Source organism: Eurosta solidaginis, chromosome 2 (genome assembly GCF_040869045.1).
Source record: "Eurosta solidaginis isolate ZX-2024a chromosome 2, ASM4086904v1, whole genome shotgun sequence".
NCBI lineage: Eukaryota > Metazoa > Arthropoda > Insecta > Diptera > Tephritidae > Eurosta > Eurosta solidaginis.
The window spans coordinates 75,094,231-75,106,688 of NC_090320.1; positions in this window are offsets into that span (position 1 = coordinate 75,094,231).

The following is a 12,458-nucleotide window of genomic DNA, read 5'->3' on the forward strand; positions in this document are numbered from 1 at the left end:
CATTATATTCATATTATGAACCCCTTTATTTTCTTGAAGTCCTCTATTAGCATTATTAAACAATTTATACATTCCATGCTGTAATTATTATCTTGAATAAATTTTGAACGGCGGACTCAATGAAAAAAATTTGCTTAGTATTTCTGTCGGAGCATGGTTCTACTATATGGTAGGCTCTTCTCTACAGCAACAACATACCTTTGTTTAGAATGTCAAAATCTGTGTGTTGGTATTGGGCGAATGGAATGGAGAGAAAACATAAAACTTAGCAATTATTGTGTGTTGTGGGAAAATAATGCTCTAAAAGCGTCAAATTAGATGAAAAAGTTACTGATCAGCCAATTTCCAGCCATCACCTATATGGTTCCGCCGAGCATAGAACGGATGAATTTTTTATACATTTATTTACATACATATTCTTTAACATATTAGATAAACAAATAAAAACACACGCTTTTTTTTATGGAAATCAGCAGGTGAAGTAAATAAAAAAAGACAGAAGATGTACGCTATCTGAAACGGTAGTGATGTATTTTCGACGGTCAGAAGAGAGTAAAATATTTACCCGCTTTGGAAAAATAGGAGTAGAAAAATAAATACCTTGCTACGAAAGCCATTACAGAAATTGCTTTTTTCAGCATATCAGTGCCACCTAACGCCAATGCAAAATTGAATACAAAGGACCAGTGGGAGTTAACATTACTTTAGGATCGAATAAAAATAAAAAATTCAATTTGTTCACTTTAACTGACCTCAATTTCAATTGCAGTTGAAACTTTCATTGAAAACCTGGACAGAAAAGAAACATGTGTTATTCATATAAAGTACATATGTACGTCAGTTATTTAGTTGTACTTTTCTGGATTTGGCGAAACTTTAATGGGTTTCGGGTTCGATGAAAAGTTTTACAGTCACACTTGGAAGTGATCCTGATAGTCTTAAATGTGTTTCCGTCTCTTAAAATTCTGTCGTTGAGATTCGGGATTAAAACATATACTCTTCTAATATATAATAGCCGTGTTTTTTAACACGCGTATATCCGTTTACGCTTAAACTTTATATGGACTGCTAAGCGACAAACTTTAAATACACCTCTGAAATTGCTGCGCAAAAATTTTGTCCTACTAAATTTCAATGCGCATTATACTCAGATGTAACTGAAATATGTGTCTTTGTTTCACCCTCTACACTAATTCTATGTAATCTATGTGTGGCCACAATTCATCGCAACTGATTCAGTTATATGTTATACCCTATGGCCATCAGAGCGATGTGCCTCCGATTTTCGGTACACCCTGTTGCTGTAGCTAGATGTTTACCCACAGCCGCTAGATGGGTCTCCTAAGCATTATCTAAGCGAGGATAGGCGTTTTTTTCACGCGCAAACGAAACGTATACGCGTGTAAAAAAAAACACGGCTAATAACAAACTTAATCAGAAGATCCCCCAAAAATTCTTGACAGTTGAATTCATGATGTATTACTAATGTTACCAAGTTATTATTTACCAAAATATATCAGGGGATAGTCTAGCCCAGTGACATTCGGTCTAGAACTATAAGATGCTGATCCGAAGCGAGCTAGATTCATATATTCTAAATTACAATCCTAAGTGTAACATTCCTCTCATCTTAGTGTTCTGATTTTTAGGGCCAAACAGCAACAGTGAGTTAAATTTTTTTGTATATTTAGACTACCACTGTTTATGTGAAGTTTTTTCAAAATAATGTATAATACGACGATTTTGGGGTTCTTGTAGGAATGAGAAAAACATTCTTCGAAAGTCTTCTGTAGTACTATACAGGGGAAGATCCTTGGTTGAATATGACGTGAATGCAAATAGTTTGTTTTAACAAAGACCTGTTCAATTTTTTTGGGAAAAAATTAAATATATGTATGTATATAATGATAATATCAAAAATATGGAAGTATTAGTTTAGCACGGCCTTAATTATGGAAGCCAACCCCAAATATACCCTAAATGATGATGTAACTAAATTCAGATAGCCGAATGACAGAACGAAGAAGAATTTAGAGCGAGACAATTGACGGCTTACTTCACCTGGTTATTCCACCATGACCGGCAATATTTAATTTTGTTTTCATTTGCCATCTTGCTTACAATTTGGTTTCTGTTTTCATTTTCCTACAAATACGCTTGAAAATTTTAGTGTATTCTATTTCCACCAGTACATTTCAATAATTATGCTATTAATTTCGATACAATTCAGTTTTTATCACAGTATTCGCTAAAAATTCCTCTCAATTTGTTTTTTGTTCGTTGCCTATTTTTGACATTTCTTTGAATTCACCTATTTCAAGGTGGTTTTGGTATCCAACCAGATAGCAAAACGGATGCGAAAATCTAAAGGGCCGGCTAATGATGACATAACCATAACCAGATAAAACAGCTGATCGAACCAACCTTATGGAAATCAATTTAATCGATTAATGGCCATACCATAACGCTAAAGCCATAACCATATCACAGGTTTTTGATTTTTCGCCATATCAATAACCTAAAAATATTTGAGTTGGAGGGTTTATTAAATTTTTGTAGATTTTATTTATTGTTTTTTATCAAAGAGAATATATATAAAAGAGGGCGCACTGTAGAGTTGGGAGCAGTTTACGAAACCCACTGCGATTCTGAAATATCTGAATTTATACTTGCACTATCACTTAACAATTTTTGTTTTGCATTTTAAAATTCACCTTGTAAAATTTTATTATCGACAGTATCACAAAATCATAATCGACCAATCAATTAAAAATCTGTGTTTTTTATTGGATAACCATAACAAACTATTTAAATGAAAATATAAACAAACGAGTCTGTCAAAAAAAGTCACGCGCCACGAATAAAACAAGCAAGAAATGAAAATGGCGGTCCGAACAGAATAACAAAACGTGTGGTGAACTCCTAATCTTGATTTACTAAAGGAACACCAACCTGTTTCAGCGCCATGTTGCAACTCTAAAGTGCGCCCTCTTTTATATCTATTCTCTTTGCTCCTATTCGTTAATTATGTAACTAGATTTCCCATACAAAGTTTTTCCTTCCCGATAATCGGTAATAATGAACAAACTTTGGAGCTGCGTATTTTTTTATTAAAAAACTTCCACCTCTAGCGTGTAATCTCTAATTGTAAACACGAAATAAAAGACAAACGTGCAAATTTGACAGAAAATATTATAGTTCCTGGGATGGAACATATGTAAACGAGTAGATTATCTATTGCGGATTTGTTGTAGATTAGTGCATGTGTAAGAACACAAATCACAATCAGAAGATTGCGCATTCACGAGTTCAAAATTGCTTCGTTCTGCGCTTCTACGTCACACTTGACTGCTTGAGCGAATGAAAGAAAGAGAGAAAAAACAAGAACTAAAAGAAAATTACGTAAAAACTGCCCATAAAAACAGCTGATATTTTGTTTACATGCGTAATACGCGTTTACATATGTTCCATCTCTAGGACGTTGATTAGAATCTGTCAAATTTTCAACCTTTACTTTTACCACGATTCATCGGTATTTCCTTCAGAATTTCATGCTAAACATTCAGCATGAACAGTATTGTACTGATGGATCATGGTCCAAATCGCAAATTATCCAGAAATTTTTAAATCCATCAATATGGATTGTGAGCCAGAATTGCCCTATCATGTGACACCACAAATCACCTACCCAGATCGCGCATTCACGAGTTCAAAATTGCTTCGTTCTGCGCAACTACGTCACAGTTGACTTGAGCGAACAGCTAATATGCTGTTTTTATTGCAAAGTACAAAAGCATGTTTTTGTGTAAATTTATTTTATTTTAATTAATAATTTAATTATTTAATTATTTAACTAAAATGTTTTTCACCGTAAATGCAGCGGAGAACTGTATCATTCTTATTGGTCAACTATAATTTTAACATATCTTAACAAATATCGCCGAAACTTCGCTCACAATTGACAACATTATATATGTGATAGATCCTGGTTTTGCCAAGAAAAATAATTTTAAATCCCTTAATGGTATGGAATCATTAATGGTTGTACCGATTTCTGAAGCATCAGCAAATCAGCATGCAGAACGTGCTAGACGCACTGCGCCAGGTAAATGTTTTCGCTCCTATACTGCTTGGGCTTACAAACATGAATCAGAAGATAATACTGTACCAGAGATACAGGGCATAAATCTTCGGAATTGTCATTTCACAATAAATTTAGCAAACAGCGCAAATTAAAATATATTACTAGGCTACTGAGCTGATCTAATTGTCTGCTGGGTTTGCTCAGTTATTTTAATACAAGTTACGGTGCACTTTCCAACATATAAAACCATACAATAACAAATACATGCTAATGTTGTTTATTGCTTTGAACATTACTGCAATTTCAATGCATAGCGGCATAATCGTATGATTTTGCTGTTCTTTCATTGTGCATTGTGTGGGACCAAATTGAGTAGCAGCACAGTTATCGAAAAGAAGACGAATCGAGTGGCCATCAAGGGCAGCAATTCTTTTAACGCGCCATGTCATATTTAATTTGCCTTAAAATTTGTTGAATGCTATTTTAAATTTTATCGTGTTTAATTAAATGTAATTTAAATGCATATTAAAAGCTCTCGCCTTTTATTCATCGTCGTCGACATAAAAGTTTAAAAATATTGCCCTTGCACTTGATCAAATCGTCACGGTAAATTTAAAATAAATTAATGCAACAAATTATTTGTGAACGTGAACTGTGCCTTGTTATCATCATTGCGACTGGCCTGAATTTTAAATTATGCAGTTCTCAGTTTAATTTGGTGTCAACGTAATCGTTATTTGGTGTCAACGTTCGTTTATTTGGTGGTAATTTGTGCAAATCTCCGTCAAGTGGTCATAGTCAACGTCATCGTTTATTTGGTGTCTACGTCATTGTTCTCCGTCAAGTGGTCATAGTCAACGTTCGTTTATTTGATGGTAAATTGTGCAAATCTCCGTCAAGTAGTCGTGGTCAACGTCATCGTTTATTTGGTGTGGTCAATAGTCAACGTCATCGTTTATAATTTTTGCAAATATCCGTCAATTGGTCATAGTCAATGTTGGTTTATTTGGTGATAAGTTGTGCAAATCTCCGTCAAGTGGGCATAGTCAACGTCATTGTTTATTTGGTGTGGTCATAGTCAACGTCATCGTTTATAATTTGTGCAAATCTTCGTTAATTGGTCATATTCAACGCTCGTTTATTAGGTGGTAATTTGTGCAAATCTCCGTCAACTGGTCATAGTCAACGTCATCGTTTATTTGGTGTTCTCCGTCAGTTGGTCATAGACAACGTCATCGTTAGTTTGGTGATAATTTGTGCAAATCTCCGTCAACTGGTCACAGTCTACGTCATCGTATATATGTTGGTAAAATTGTGCAGCTCCGTCAATTGGTCACAGTCAACGTCATCGTTTATTTGGTGTTTGGTGTGCTCCGTCAATCTGGTCATCCTTCGACGTCTAAGTTACCGCAATGAGTAAATAATAATTTGGGGCAATCATTGCATCGCTTCGAGACTCTGTAGAAGAACTTCGAAATGAACCGAGTCGTAGTCAAATAGAGGTACAGAAGCTTAGACAGCGGATCGAGGCAGAGGCAACCGACAGAATTTGTTGCGACTGCAGAAAGCACTTCAAGGTAATGCAAAGCGGTCAGTAACGTCAATGCTAATATACCCTGATGACGTTCCAAAAGTTATGAAGGAACTTGAATTTAACTTTGGACCCCAGGACTTGATGATACGCTGCCAGTTGCAGAAAGTGCAGCAGTTTCCTGCCATTAACCATAGCCATCTTGAGCAAATTTTACAATTTTCGAATCGTGTCGCCAAAATTTCAGCGTTTTTCAAGTCAGCCAAATGTGAGCACCATCTTATGAACCCCATGTTGCTGGAACAATTGATTTCTAAGCTTCCTTCATCCAAACAATTTTAATGGAGTAAGTATGCCGCTAATGTTTTCCGTTTCGCCACTGTTGACGTATTTTCAGATTGGTCGAGCGATTTGGCAAAAGTAGTTGCGACTATGCCCGGGGTTAGTAACAGTACTCTGCACAAAGTAATCGTCAGTCCGGACCAAATGGAGGGTCGGCTCGCAGAGTTCTTCATAGCAACCACGAGCAACTGGCATGTACTTCATGCAACGAAGCTGACACTTTGCCAGAATGCCGAATATTTCAGTCGGTCGACCTAGTCAACAAGTGGTCATTGGTCAAACAACACCGTCTTTGTTTTGGATGCCTGGTAAAAGGCCATAGCCTTTTAAATTGTCGTCGCCGCAGGCAATGTTCCATCAACGGTTGCAAACGTATGCATCATAAGGTGTTGCACAAGGATATAGTATCATCCTCTACGTCGTCGTCCGACCGGGAACGAATTTTGAATTGTCGAAAGGACCAGGTAACCAGTATTTTTAAAGTTGTCCCAGTTACATTGTCAGGTCCTGGAGGAAAAATGTCTGTCTACGCGATGTTCGATGAAGCGTCATCAGTTTCGCGTTTGGAAGAAGATGTCGCAACACAGTTAGGTCTACGGGGTCGTGTCATGCCTCTCACTTTTCAATGGTACGGTGACAGCCAGACAACAGAAAGCTCCAGGAAAGTGTCTCTTGAAATAGGAGAAGTAAATATTCGCCATACATACTCACTGAAAAACGTCCATACGATAAAGGGTCTTGTCGACGACTTTAAATAAAAGGCGAAAGTTGTTTATGTATCTAGATTACATTTAATTAACACGGTAAAACTTTAAATAAAATACAACAGATTTAAAAGGCAATATTAACTTGACATGACGCGTTAAAAAAATTGCTGCCCTTGCTGGCCACTCGACTCGTCTTCTTCTCGATAACTGTGCTGCTGTTCAATTTGGTACCTGTATAAATACAAATGTGTGCACAATGAAAGAACAGCAAAATCATACGATTATGCCGCTATGCATTGAAATTGCAGTAGTGTTCAAAGCAATAAACAACATTAGCATGTATTTGTTATTGTATGGTTTTCTATGTTGGAAAGTGCACCGTAACTTGTATTAAAAAGGTAAATAACTGAGCAAACCCAGCAGACAATAATATCAGCTCAGTAGCCCAGCAATATATTTTAATTTGCGTTGTTTGCTAAATTTATTATGAAATGACATCCCACCCCCCGGTGGATCCGCATGAGGATTCACCAACCATTAAAGCGGCTAGCTTACTGGCTGGTCGACGTATTAATCCGGATGCGGTTCGAACCACAGCACTCCGTACTTGGCCGTCTTTCGCAGTGAATACCTCCGTCACCCGACCTCGCATCCACTTGCTTCGTGGTACAGTGTGATCACACACAATCACTAATTGCCCCGGTTTTAAAGGCGTTGCCTGATCTCTCCATTTAGAGCGTGGTAAAAGTTGAGGCAAGTATTCGGTGGTCCATCTCTTCCATAGTCGATCTTTTATATTTTGCGATATTCGCCATTGTTTTCGAAGGCATACATGCTCGTCGTTTATACTAGGAGTTTGCGTTGAGTTGAGGCATCCTAGCAGAAAGTGGTTGGGTGTCAAGGGCTCCTCGTCTTGTGGCGTTACAGGCAGTTCAGTTAGCGGACGGCTGTTTACGATGTTTTCGGCTTCTATCAGTACGCTTCTGAACGTTTCCAGTCGCGGAGTTTCTTCCTTTAAGACTCGTTGTAATAACCTTTTGATGCATTGTACGAGGCGCTCCCAGCAACCTCCTGCTGATGGGTTAGATGGACAATTGAATACCCATTGAATATTTAGGCGAGACATTTCCTGTTCAATAAGATTAAAGTCAAATAAACGGTTTTCTTCATTAAGTTCTTTTTGGGCTCCCACGAAGTTAGTACCGTTGTCGCTTCTAATCTTCACTGGCACTCCTCGGCGGTTGACAAAATTTCTAAAGGTAATAATAAATGCGTCAGTCGATAGATATTCCGCTATTTCTAAGTGTATGGCTCGTGTTGTCAGGCACGTGAATAGGGCGACCCATCGCTTCTCCCTTCTTCGACCAACTGCAACAAAAAATGGCCCACAATAGTCGACACCGGCGTAAGAAAATGGGCGAACGTATGGTGTAAGGCGATCTGTTGGCAACTGACCCATGAGTGGTGTAGCTGGCTTCGCATTGTTGTAAATGCACACTGGACACTCCCTCTTGATGGATTTCAACACGGCACTTAGGCGTGGAACCCAAAATTTTTGGCGTATTTCATTTATTGCCAGACGATCATTTTGGTGATGCTGCTTACTATGGTATTGCTGGACGATTAGACGCGTGACGTGGTGATTTTGTGGCAGAATTACAGGACGACGCGCGGAAAGAGGTAAACAATAGGCGGCATCAATTCTACCGTTGACCTTCAACAGACCATCATCGTCTAAAAACGGCGTTAGCTGATATATGGCTGATGACTTCGATATTGACTTATTCGTTTTAATGGAATGTATTTCTTCGGCGAATGATTCGGTTTGAACTTGACGTAAAATAGTTTTTTCCGCATCGGCAATTTCCATGGCGTTTAATTCCCCCTTGTGACGAATATCACATCTAGTGTTTTTAGCGAACCTTAGTACCCAGGCCAGAACTCTGGTGAGCTTTAAATATAAAAAAAAATTACAAAATTTGATTGGATATTCCCCTTGGTTTGTAAGTATGACTCTTTTAGGTGCTTCCTCCACAGCACATTGTTCAGACATCAATTCGCATGTTTCCCGCGGCCAGCGTGCTTCTTCTTCATGGAGAAAGGATGGACCATTCAGCCATCTTGACCGTGTACCGTAATGAAATGTTGTAGACGTTCTCGTTGCTTCGTCTGCTAGGTTAAGCGCTGTAGGAACCCATCGCCATTGATCCGATGTTGTCGTACTTAAAATCTCAGCTATGCGGAATGCGACAAACTGTTTGTACGTTCTGCTAGTTGAACGAATCCACAATATGACAGTTTTGGAATCGCTCCAAAATGTTGTACTATTGATGCGAAAGTCATGACAGTGGACCAATGATTCTTTTAGGCGACACCCCAAAACTGCGGCTTGTAGCTCTAAACGTGGTATTGTCATACCCTTGAGTGGTGTGCATCTTGCTTTGGCCGAAACTAGCGTAACATCGACCTCGTTCCCTCGTTTTATTCGGAGATATCCGACGGCGGCGTATGCCGAGGAACTTGCATCCACAAAAATATGTAATTGAATATCATCAGCAACAGACAATAATGCAGAATAACAGCGCGGCACCGTGAAATTCTTCACCGACTGAAAAATTTCCCACCATGTCTTCCATTGATGTGCCAAGTCTTGAGGTACTACCTCATCCCACTCAATTTCTAGTCGCCATAATGACTGAACTAACAGCTTTAAAAATATGGTGATGTTTGCCAGAAGTCCAAATGGGTCATAAATTGACATAGATATACCTAACAGTTCTCGCTTTGTTGGCGTTCGCGTGCTATTCAGAACATCCCGGGCGATTTTGTGAAACTGAAATTGAAATTCAAGAGCATCATTGGTGGTATTCCAATACATACCAAGCACCTTTTCAGTTTTTGTATTGCGATCCATTTTGACGAGTTCCGAGTTACTATCTAAATTTTCCCCATTTAATTTGTATTGAACCTCTTTATTGTTACATATAAAATTGCGTAATTTAAAACCCGCGGTGGCATTTATTTTAATGGCTTCTTTTGTGATATTTAGAGCTTCTTCGGCGCTATCAAAGCTTATGACCAGATCGTCAACGTATGTGTTAGCTATGACAGCATGGCTACCACCTGGCATGGCGGTCTCAAATTTAGCGGCGTTGACATTCTTTATATATTCGGCGCAGCAAGGTGAACAAATAGCTCCAAATATCATCGACGACATTACATAGGTAGAGATTGGTTCGTTTAACTTACCATCTCGCCACAAAAAACGTTGAGAATCTTGATCTTTATTAATTATTCGTACCTGAGAGAACATCTCTTGTATATCTCCGGCTACTGCAATAATACCTTGGCGAAATTTATGGATGATCGCTATAAGCGGTTGCGCTTGTTCCGGGCCCTTCAGTAGTGCGGAGTTTAACGATGTAGAATTTGTAACGGCGGCTGCGTCAAAGACAATGCGCAGTTTTCCCCGTTTCGACGGATTAACAACACCAAAATGAGGGAGATACCATGTTTTGGGATTTTCAATAGCGTCTTCATCTTGTGTCAGCTTTCTGGCATACCCCTTTTCTATATATTTGGCGATTTCCTTTTTATAATTTTCAGCATAAACGGCATCCTTCTGCATTCTACACTCAGTACTCAATAGGCGCTGCTTCGCCATTGCATAACTCGACGGGAGTTCGGTAAAATCTTGTCTCCAAAGCAATCCTACTTCATACCTCTGGCCGATGTTTTTTGTAGTTTCTAACAAGATTTTCCTGGCTCGCTGATTTTCATCCGATTCCAATACGATTTTGGTACTCCGGACTCCAAAGCTCTCATTTGAAAAATACTCCTCCATTAAATTGTTTAATTGTTGATATGATTCCGACTTACGTATATGAAGCACCCTGGGCATGTCAACGCTTTCTTGTTGGTGTGGTCCGTATACCACCCAGCCCAACTTAGTTTCCACTGCTACTGGTTGATCATGTCCGGCTTCGACGACTTTGTTGGACAAACACAAGTGACAATTGTCCAAACCCAACAGTAAGACTGGTTCGACATCTTCATAGTTCTCTATAGGCAAAGATTTTAAATGATTAAACTTACTTTTTTCAAATGATTGCTTTGGCAAATGGAGACCCTTTATCGTATGGACGTTTTTCAGTGAGTATGTATGGCGACTATTTACTTCTCTATTTCAAGAGACAATTTCCTGGAGCTTTCTGTTGTCTGGCTGTCACCGTACCATTGAAGAGTGAGAGGCATGACACGACCTCGTAGACCTAACTGTGTTGCGACATCTTCTTCCAAAAGCGACACTGATGACCCTTCATCGAACATCGCGTAGACAGACATTTTTCCTCGAGGACCTGACAATGTAACTGGGACAACTTTAAAAAGACTGGTTACCTGCTCCTTTCGACAATTCAAAATTCGTTCCCGGTCGGACGACGACGTAGATGATGATCCCATATCCTTGTGCAACATCTTATGATGCATACGTTTGCAATCGTTGATGGAACATTGCTTGCGGCGACGACAATTTAAAAGGCTATGACCTTTTACCAGGCATCCAAAACAAAGACGGTGTTGTTTGACCAGTGACCACTTGTTGACTAGGTCGAGCGACTGAAATCTTTGGCATTCTGGCAAAGCGTGAGCATCGTTGCATGAAGGACATGCCAGTTGCTCGTGGTTGCTATGAAGAACTCTGCGAGCCGACCCTCCATTTGGTCCGGACTGACGATTAGTTTGTGCATTATATCGTGGCTGTGGTAATGGTTGTTGGCTCGAACGCAGAGAACTGTTACTAACCCCGGGCATAGTCGCCACTACTTTTGCCAAATCGCTCAACCAATTTGAAAATACGTCAACAGTGGGGAAACGGGGAACATTAGCGGCATACTTACTCCATTCAAATTGTTTGGATGAAGGAAGCTTAGAAACCAATTGTTCCAGCAACATGGGATTCATAAGATGGTGCTCACATTTGACTGACTTAAAAAACGCTGAAATATTGGCGACACGATTTGAAAATTGTAATATCTGCTCAAGGTGGCTATCGTTAATGGCAGGAAACTGCTGCACTTTCTGCAATTGGCAGCGTATCAGCAAGTCCTGGCGTCCAAAGTTGAATTCAAGATCCTTCATAACTTTTGGAACGTCATCAGGGTATATTAGCATTGACGTTACTGACCGCTTTGCATTACCCTGAAGTGCTTTCTGCAGTCGCATTAAATTCTGCCGGTTGTTGTAGGAGAACTGGGCTGTGCTGTCGCTGAAGTTCGCTAAAAATAGAGGCCAATCCTCTGGATTGCCATCGAAGGTAGGTAGTGGGTGTAATTTTACGGCGGAACTCTCTACCAGCCACATTGGGTTTGATGACGACGATGCTTGCAACTCCGCTGGTGGTATTGTTCTTTGCGTTGCTGTCGGTGGAGGCTGTGAAAAATTGGTATATGTACCCGCAGTTGGAACGACATTACTAGCCTCTGCCTCGATCCGCTGTCGAAGCTGCTGCACCTCTATCTGACTACGACTCGTTTCGTTTCGAAGTTCTTTTACAGAGTCTCGAAGCGATGCAATGCTTGCCACCAAAGATGCCAGCGTTTCTTTTGCACCATGCGTCGGTGTGTATGCTGCGGTGCCCTCACCTATGTTCACTGCCGTAGTTTCTCCATCGGACCCGGTGTCGCTATCATTCGCTTGACCGGACGTAGTCCTTACTTTCTGACGAGTGTTCATATTAAAAGCCAATTAAAAAAAAAACAATGAAGATTTCTGAGGAAACAGTGCCGAACAGTTG